We start from the raw sequence: 10,081 nt of genomic DNA, 5'->3' as shown, positions 1-10,081 counted from the left end.
AAACTTTGCAGAAATCCTTTACTTACAGCTATCATAAAGCTAATATTAAATTATGTGAATTTATTAGTGATGTCCTAGAAATAATAAATAATGATTATACTATGTGATATTAAATTTAAATTGTACTTAAAATTTGTGACTATATTAATATATATGCATTATATCTTTATTGTAAATTAATATTTATATGTTGATATATTCATATATATAGTCACATAGGTATGCATATATTTACTCATATTGAGACTGTATAGTATATATAAATATATAACTATAGCTATAGATTTATATATTTAAATAAATATATTTAAATTTTGTCCTAGTATAATAGCAGTGTTGACTCAATTATTTATTCTTTTTGAATTTCATCCAGATGGATAAAACAGAGTATTTCTAAGATTTCTTTTTATTAAAGGCCATGAAATCTTACTCTGAGGAGCCAATGTGGCTTCATCATAAAAAAATTTGACAGTTATTGTATGAAATCACACCAGTGAAGGAAAGGAGAGGCAGGTACAAAGTTTAAAAGCATTCTTTCACTTCCTCTTAAGTTGATTCCCTACAAGTAGATCCTGAAATAGAGATTCTTGTGCAAGGGATTACTGAGGGAATGCACTCAGGTGAAAACTGAACACAAACGAGAGTGAGGATAGGACAGATGATGAAGATAAACAAAATTAGGGGTCAAGCCGAAATCTAGCTTCATCCTGAGCCCAAGGAGAGCTTAGGAGCATAAAGGGCATCAGTTAAATGTTCTGACATGGGGGCTTTTAGATGCTCGTATTACTCACTGACAAGAGGCATCCCCATTCAAGAGTGGCATAAATTCCAAGGCAACTGGCAAAGCAGCTCAGATGACTCAGGTTAATTTCTGTGAACTAGTTGTACTGTGCACTGTCTGCAGATGACAGTCTCACAGACTGGTAAGTGGGGCATCAGCCCCATAAAGGAAATCTTAGCAGGTACCAAATTAATTGACTACATGATCCTAGGCTAATATAAGTCATATGAATTACTTATATACTGGTCACATATACAATATCAAAATTGTCCTCTGAAAGTAATCTTTCCATATTCCAATCCAGGTCCTTCTTTCTTTTGTGGTCTCTTAAGGTCAGAATTTTATCATTATTATCTCTTTATCATTTTTTTCCACTCCTACTTTAGACAATGCAAAGGAAGCAAAGTAAATTGCTGTCAAAGAGTAGAAGATAAAAGGGGTTAAAGTAGAGAATCCAAATTTTCCTTTAGCCTTTAGCAGCATAGGCCAGAGAAAATCAAACCTGGGGAGGGGACAAAGCTTGGAATTGTCTTGGAAAATTAAGCTTTGCTATTATACTTTCCTATAAGTTTTATACATTTTTTTTAATTTTTAAATTATTTTTAATTGACTTTATTCTTTAGAACAGTTTTAGATTTATTTTTAAAAACCTGGAAAATAGTAGAGTTTTCATATCTCCTACACCTAAATTTTAATAATGGTATCATATTTGCATGATACATTTGTTACAACCAATGAAATTATATTGATAGATTATTATTGACTGAAGCCCATACTTTATTAAGATTTTCTTGGTGTTAATTCATTTCCTCTTTTCTCCTCCATGATGCGATCACATCTCCTTAGAGACATTTTCATGTCTCCTTAGGATTCACTTATCTGTGACAGTTTCTTTCTTTTTTTTTTTAACATCTTTATTGTAGTATAATTGCTTTACAATGATGTGTTAGTTTCTGCTTTATAACAAAGTGAATCAACTATACACATACATACCTCCCCATATCTCTTCCCTCTTGCGTCTCCCTCCCTCCCACCCTACCTATCCCACCCCTCTAGGTGGTCACAAAGCACCGAGCTGATCTCCCTGTGCTATGCGGCTGCTTCCCACTAGCTATAGGTTTTACATTTGGTAGTGTATATATGTCCATGCCACTCTCTCACTTTGTCCCAGCTTACCCTTCCCCTCGCTGTAACCTCAAGTCCATTTTCTAGTAGGTCTGTGTCTTTATTCCCGTCCTGCCCTTAGGTTCTTCATGACAATTTTTTTTTTTTTTTTTTTAGTGACAGTTTCTTAAACTTTCCTTCTTTTTGATGGCTTTGACTCTTCTTGAAGAGTATTGCTCAGTTGTATTTTTGGTTGCTTTATTTTTTTCATAGGATGCCCCTACAAAATTAAAATTTTCCTGATGTTTTTTCATGGTTAGATTCGGGTTATGGCTTTTGGAGAGGAAATCACAAAGATAAAGTACTAGTTTAATCACATCCTGTAAAGGTTAAATGCTATCAACATGATGTAGCTCATTTGACGTTGACCTCAATCCTTTTACTAATGTAGAGTTTGTCAACTTTCTCCACTGTAAAGCTTTTATTTTTTCTTCACTGTACTGTTTGGTAGAAAGTTACTCTGCCCAGCCCACACTAAGGAGACGGAGTTATGCTACCCCTTCCTTTAGGATAGAGTATTTGCATAAATTATTTATAATGCTTTACATGGGAGATTTTTCTATTTTCACTTTTTTATTCAGTCTTTCATTTATATCGGTATAGACTTAGAAATATTTATTTTATATTTTGGCTTATAATCCAGTGCTACTTTACATATTTTCTTCCTCATTTTTTTCCAGTTTTAGCCTTTGGGAATTATTTCATTTGGCTCCTTTGTCCCTTTCACATACCTCCATCTATATGGTGTCTGTCTTCTTTCCTTCCTTTTTTCCTCTCCTCTCTTCTCCTAGCACTTCTATGCTTTCAGACACTACAAAATGCTCCAGGCTCATCTTGTACATTGTATTACCCACTCCTAGAATCATCCATATCTTCAAGGAACTCTAACTCCTTTTATTGAAGAATGCTATTAGAAACCAAGAGCTGAGTGCTACAGGGGTGTCATTTCTTTTAGAGATTCTCAACTGGCAGAGCAAGGCAATATATGTGTGTAAACTAAACTGTGGCGATATATATTTCAATTCAACAATCTGCACCTATATTAAGCTAAATATGAGGTTATACTGATAACTCCAATTCGTTACCACATGAATCATTGTAGCATTCTCCTTGCTTATCTATAAATTTCCCTCTAACAGTGAGAAACCTGGCTACCCTCAACCACTTTCTACTTACTCAAATTTTCAATTCTGTATTTCTAGATGATTGAGGATAGTGAGAAATTGTTGTAGCAGAACAAGCAAAACTACCAAGAAACTTCAATGTGGAAGGACAAAACTGAAAAGGAATTAGTTGAATGGGAATAGACTCTATCTGGGCAAGGTGATCTTGGATTAAACCTGTGATCAATACAGAGCAAGCTCAGAAAAACTGAATTAGTCAGCTCCACAGATCTCAGTATTTTGTGATGTAGAACAATGTTATACTCAGATAACATCTAAGCTCTCATCCACCTTTAAAACTCTATTTCTGGCATTTCAGCACATCCTAGGAAGGAAAGGAATTCTCTCTATTTTTTTTTTTTTTTTACTTTCTCTCCTTTTGTCTTATAAAGCTTGTGATAGTTAGAAGCCTTCAACAAATCTAGGGTGATGCAATATGAAAATTCACATATTAGTTTAACACATTCCAGACAACTAAAATTAGCTTCTGAAGCTTGAGAAAGCTATACTCACAAATGAAAAGTGATTTTCCGAACAAGAAAATTAAAGAAAGTATTAGTACCTTCTTGTGTAATAAGTATGTAAGTAATTTTTTTTTTTTTTTTTTTTTTTTTTTTTTGTGGTATGCAGGCCTGTCACTGTTGTGGTCTCTCCCATTGCCGAGCACAGGCTCCGGACGTGCAGGCCCAGCAGCCAGAGTGTCCCCTGCATCAGCAGGCGGACACTCAACCACTGCACCACCAGGGAAGCCCCCAAATTTTTGAAAAAAGTTTTTAGTAATACAGTTGACCCTTGAACAACACAGGTTTGAACTGTGTGGGTCTATTTACACATGGACTTTCTTATTGGATTTTTTTTTCAATAGTCAATACTACAGTACTACAAGATCCTCAGTTGGTTGAACGCAGAATCACAGATACGAAAGAACTGTGTATTTGGAGGGCAAACTATAAATTATATACAGATTTTCCACTAAAAAGAACATCGGCATCCCTAACTTCCAAGTTGTTCCAAAGGTCAACTGTAATTTATTAATAGAAATTAAAAAGTAATATCAAGGAGGTTACCTCTAATGTTCAAGAACATATTCATTAATGCATATGCCATCATTCACCCAACACTTGGCATTCATTATTTGATAGATCATAATCTAAATACTGAATATATATCCCTTAATTAGAGTTTGTTGTTTAGATGATATTAATCCGAGGCACTCTTAGAGATAGATGGGATTAATGTCTTCAAATGATCTTGAATTATTTGAATTATATTCTGAAATTATCAAGAAAACTTTTGAGCAAATATATATCTCATAATATCAGTAGTTGGACAAAACCCTGGGTAAGATATTCCCCTGCCAAGCCATGCTAAAAAATGTTTTTGAATTAAGTTCACAAGGGTTGTGAGGACCAAAATAAAATAACAGGGACTTCTTCATAACACGTGTTAAAAAAATTATGTTGACTATGATCATTGAATTATTTTAATAATTTAATAAAGGAATACATACACTATTAAATGATTCCTCAATAAAATGCTATATCCATAATGAAATACTGAGAATTATAGCTAAATAAGTATAACAAGAAAGAATGAAAACATGTAGAAAGGAGGTGAATTCTCTCCTATTCTCCAGTTAACATTTTTTTTTTTTTTTTTTTTGCGGTACGCGGGCCTCTCACTGTTGTGGCCTCTGCCATTGCGGAGCACAGGCTCCGGACGCGCAGGCTCAGCGGCCACGGCTCACGGGCCCAGCCGCTCCGCGGCATGTGGGATCTTCCCAGACCGGGGCACGAACCCGTGTCTCCTGTATCGGCAGGCGGACTCTCAACCACTGCGCCACCAGGGAAGCCCCAGTTAACATATTTTTAAACTTTTATCTCTACTTTCTCACTTAGCATTTTTGTCCTGTGAAGTTTTTTTAACATGTAAGTAGTATGAGGCCTGTGAACATGTCACATTTTTCTCTTTATCCTCTGCACCTAGACTAAGGCTAGAAAAATAGCAAAAGCTCAGTAACATTTTATTGACTATGATGAACAAAATAATTATAATTTTAGCTTACTTTTGCATACTATTTTCAGTTTACATGCTCCATTCACTATATCTTTCTTTTTTCTTTAGATGACTAATAACAATAAGCAATCTAAACCCTTTAGTAAGGAAGATACTCATAACACTAAGATAATTATGAATTTATTCATTAAAATGTTAGGGAAATTAGGGAAGTATATTGCAGGAGCAAGAGCAATATTTATGAGGTTGTTAAGAAATACTGTCTATGCTGAAAAGAGAGACTTTGAACCTTAAATAAAATTAAGAAACTTGTAGTTTAGTTTTTTGAGTCACAAATATAGTTTTAAGAAGATAGAGAAGGAGAGAGAAAGATAATAAACCACCTGTACATTTTAAATTTAAATAATTTTCACCATCAAACTGCTTTCAAAATACTTCAACTTACTTAGCATTACCTTATTAGTAACAAATGTTTAAATCTTCAAAATCTGCAGAACTCCTAGGTATACTAGAATCTGATGAGGTACTAGCATATGTTGGAATTGTGATCATTTCTAGCACAGCAATAAAACACGTTTAGAATAAAAATTTAACTCTTTGTCAAAAGAATGCAAAGATGATAGAACAATAAATATACAATTTCTAGTGATTTACTTTTTATAAATATATTAAAATAGTCACTCACAGTTTAATTATAGAGACAGCATTTATCTAACAGTACATTTTAATTATTCTCAATAATCCAAGGAATGGGCATTTGTTATGCTTTTGTAAGGCTCTAAATAGACATATATTTTTTCCACATATACTCAACTATATCAAAAATTCTTTGGTGGGGCTTCCCTGGTGGCGCAGTGGTTGGGAGTCCGCCTGCTGATGCAGGGGACATGGGTTCGTGCCCCGGTCCGGGAAGATCCCACATGCCGCAGAACAGCTGGGCCCGTGAGCCATGGCCACTGAGCCTGCGTGTCTGGAGCCTGTGCTCTGCAGCGGGAGAGGCCACAATGGTGAGAGGCCCGCGTACCGCAAAAAAAAAAAAAAAAAAAAAATTCTTTGGTGATTTCAGTGTGTAGAAAAGCCATACATTTTAAGTAATGTACGAAAAGATACATAAATATTAAGGAATATTAGTCCTTGAGAAAAAGTCAGGCCAGGTATTATTTGGTATCTCTCTCTTTTTAAATTTCTTGAGGAGCAGTGAATTTGTATATATTTACACAAGATTTAGAGTTAGAGAAAATCTAAAACATATTTTTAAGAAAACCTTTTTTTAAAGGGAATATATTGAAGTAAGTTGTTTGACAAGGGTAAAGGTGTTCCCCTGAGTTATGACATGAAAGATGAGATAATATCATTTCTTATGACACTGGTAATACCGTCAAGGACAATTTTTTATGATATTTAAATGACTTGCAAAAGTGGTGCCTATAAGTGATATATTCATTTTCTAAAATCACCTGAATTTGTTACTTGAGTCAAGTTATCATGAATTTTAATGTTCAGGATAAGAGTTCTTATGAAGATGGAACTTGGTCAGAAGTAACTTCTTACCAAAAACTAGCTTGATTGTTTGGAGACTGACACTTTGCCAACATTTTATTTTCTTCATTTTTTAGACAAAGAAATCAAGACATGTTAAAAGGCATATTAAGAACCTTGTCCAAATTCTTCAGCAGGACAGGAAGAAATACTTCCACAAGTCAAATACAGCCAAAGACTGCATTAGGAAGAATCTAATTGTGGGTGCTCCCCAGCTGAAATGTTTACTTTTCTCACTTTTGCTTATGACAAAATTGCTTATTAATTTAGCATCAGCCAGACTAGATAAAAAACACCTCAGTGTGATGTCTCACCAAAACTTCTGGATCCATTTCATGTGAATATATGAAATGATTCAATACCACCAAATAATTGCTGCCAATATTTAACTGAGCATTAACTTTTCTAATTTAGAAGGGAGGAAATTGATTGCCTGTGGAATTTACCTATCAGTAAAGTTAGCTGTAATTAAATTGTACGTAAATATTCTGATAGTTTGGGTGATGTGGGAAGGAATTAGAAGTGCAAAAAAATCTGATTGGGAACCCCTGTGACTGGTGAAGGGAAGAGGGTACAGCAGTGCGCAGGGAAAGCCTTTAGTGTATGATGCAGGTAGTCAACCTGCCACCTGAGAAGAAGAAAAGAAGATTCAGTACAAGGAGCCTCAGACTGAGAATTTCTCAACCAGGTCAATGGAGGGTCTCAGAGCAAAGACTGCTCATTACAGGAGCCTACACCCTACTGGCGTGGCAACGACCTGGATTTCAGTACCCGTGCCATGCTTTGTTAGTGAACATCTCTAATGCTTAGCCTTGGCAAACTGAATGCTACAGTTTGATGCTGTCAGTAACTACATGATTCTCAGCAACTTCTTTCTGAAAGAAGACAGAGGTGGCACAGTTCCATGGCTGCCACAGATACTCTGGTTGAAATACAAAATTATCATTTTTCTCGATATTATGAAATTATTAGCACTATTTTATATATGATGATTTATGCTTATTATTTAAAATTGCAAGTCCTGACTTTTTAACATCATTACTCTACTCATTGATCAGTCTTCATATTCCAAAAAACTTTAAACTCTAACTGAACACAGGTTAGCAGTTAAGGATCTTCCCACCTACAGTGAGTCCCCTAGTAATATAATTAATGCTTTTTATATGAAAAATGATTCAGTCGGCTCACAATTAAATTTGAGTGGTTGATATACTCACTATGATTGTTTTCATAGCATCTGAACTGAAGGAAACAAAGGTCAATGCTGCCAGCTGTAATACGAGAGAAGAAAATCAATTAGATGTGCCTTATTTCTGCCTTATTTTTCAACCTTGCCTTGTATGCATAAGTATTCTTACTCTCTAGGTTGGGTTCTCCTGAAGCAGAATTCAAGATGAGAAATCAAGTAAGACTGATTTACTAGAAGAACATTTCCAGGAAGAATCTGAAAGAAGAGTGAAGAAATGGGCAGGAAAGCAAAAGAGATCAAGTAAATAGACACTTTCAAGCAAAGTCCCACAAAAGGTCATTTTGGTCAACCCCATGTGGAAAGGAGCATTGGAGACCCTCTGCCTTACACCTCAGTGTTGATTGATTAAGAGGGGAGATCTTGCCTATATGTCCTCCCTCTGGAGTCAGTCATTACTGACTAAGGAATAGTCCTGTAGGGACATCATCTCCCAGGCACTCACCTTCTTTTTGCTGCAGAAAAAGCAGACTTTGGCTGCCTGAAGAGAGCCCCCCCCACAATGAGACAGTGAGACTCAGAGACTTATGAGAGCAAAACACCGATCTGGTGAGCATGCAACTTGTAAGGGATTGACCGGTTGAAGAACTGAGGGTGTCTGCCATGTGCCTTCGCTTTGGGATGGAATCATGGAGGTGTTGGCTTTATTTTCCCTTCCCAGTCATTGGTTTGAGATAGACTTCTTCAATGATCTTACTCTTTCTATAATGTTATTTGTTCTTTCTTTGGACACAAAAAAATTTCATTGCCTTTTTTCCTTCTCTGTGAGGCAGTAGAGAGGTGTTTTCCCTTTTTCTTTTTCCCTAAAGGAATAGATTCAAAAAGCAGAGTCTTATTTCAAAAATTAATAGTTTTTGCTATTCAGATACTTCAAAATGGCTAAGGATACTGGAATACAGCTCCAGAGCTTGCTAAAACTTACCAAATGCAGACATATAATATACAAAAGATAAATTTATTAATCAAAATAAGTGTGTGATTCAAAAATTTCCTCTTGCAGATATTTTATTCTTGGGATCAATATGCTAGAAATTGCTTTTGTTATTACCTCAAACATGAAACCGACATCCAAAGAAATCTATTTTAACACAATGCTATTTAAATGTGTTGTTTATAAAAGCGTTTGATGTGAAAATATTGAGTACCTTTCTCTAAATCCATTTTAAAATGGATTTTAATGCTGTTATCTTGGTCTCACCCACAGAATATGATGTGTCACAGATCAGAGGCATCCATGACTACAGATGGACAGTGAATTATCTTGGCAGCTGTACTACTGCTGTATAGAGATTTTTTTCTTATTCGTCCCCCCCCCTTACTTCTGTAGCATATTCTAAATTAGCTTTGAGATATTAGAATTTTCTCATTAACTGTAATTGTTGCTATCTCTCGACCACATAGCAGATGGCCCCAGGTGCTGTCTCAGCCCTGTTTGTCCTCCTGAGGCCTGAATATCTCTATATTTCAAGTGTCAGCTTGGCTTCTGACTCATCTCTTACAGCTTGCTGCTGAACATAACCATTAACTTAGGGATTTATTGTCCACCTAGTGATTTTTCCATAGAAAGTCATGACTCAAGTTTGAAAATTCAGAGTAAGTGATTTCCAGCTAAGATGTTCATAATTTTTCTTTCTTCGATACACGCTTTCTATTTTAAATACCTAACAATTATAGATAAAGTATGAAACAGAAAACCAAATAGCTAAAGTGATACTAAGAGTAGAGATAAACGTATTTGTGAGCTGAAGATGGAACAACACTGTAAAAGGAGATCAGGGCTGAAGCTGTGGAACTGCCAGGTTCAGTCAAGGAACAGGCAGTAGTTGCTCAGAATTTGGCATTTGCAAGATCAAAGAACTAAAACTCTTTCAAAGGTGGAAGTGAGCCAGAAAGGTGTTTACAGAGTATGTGTTCCCATTGTGAAAAATAAGCTTGATGAAAAACAAAACCAAATCAACTGTTTCCAATTACCTAATACTCCAGGTTTTAGCAAGCTGTTGGCCCTGTGAAGCAGGAGGACTCACGCATAGCTACACTCGGTAAGTGAACCAAGCTGTCCACTGGTTTTCTGATTGGGTCTATATTGTCCCCAATGTCACTGTAGGCAGAAGCTGTGAGGTGCCATCCGGAATGACAGGGAGGAGCACAGTGATGGGGCAACCACAAAACTAT

Source organism: Delphinus delphis, chromosome 5, assembly GCF_949987515.2.
Source record: "Delphinus delphis chromosome 5, mDelDel1.2, whole genome shotgun sequence".
NCBI lineage: Eukaryota > Metazoa > Chordata > Mammalia > Artiodactyla > Delphinidae > Delphinus > Delphinus delphis.
Note: the sequence above shows the minus strand (reverse complement) of the source record.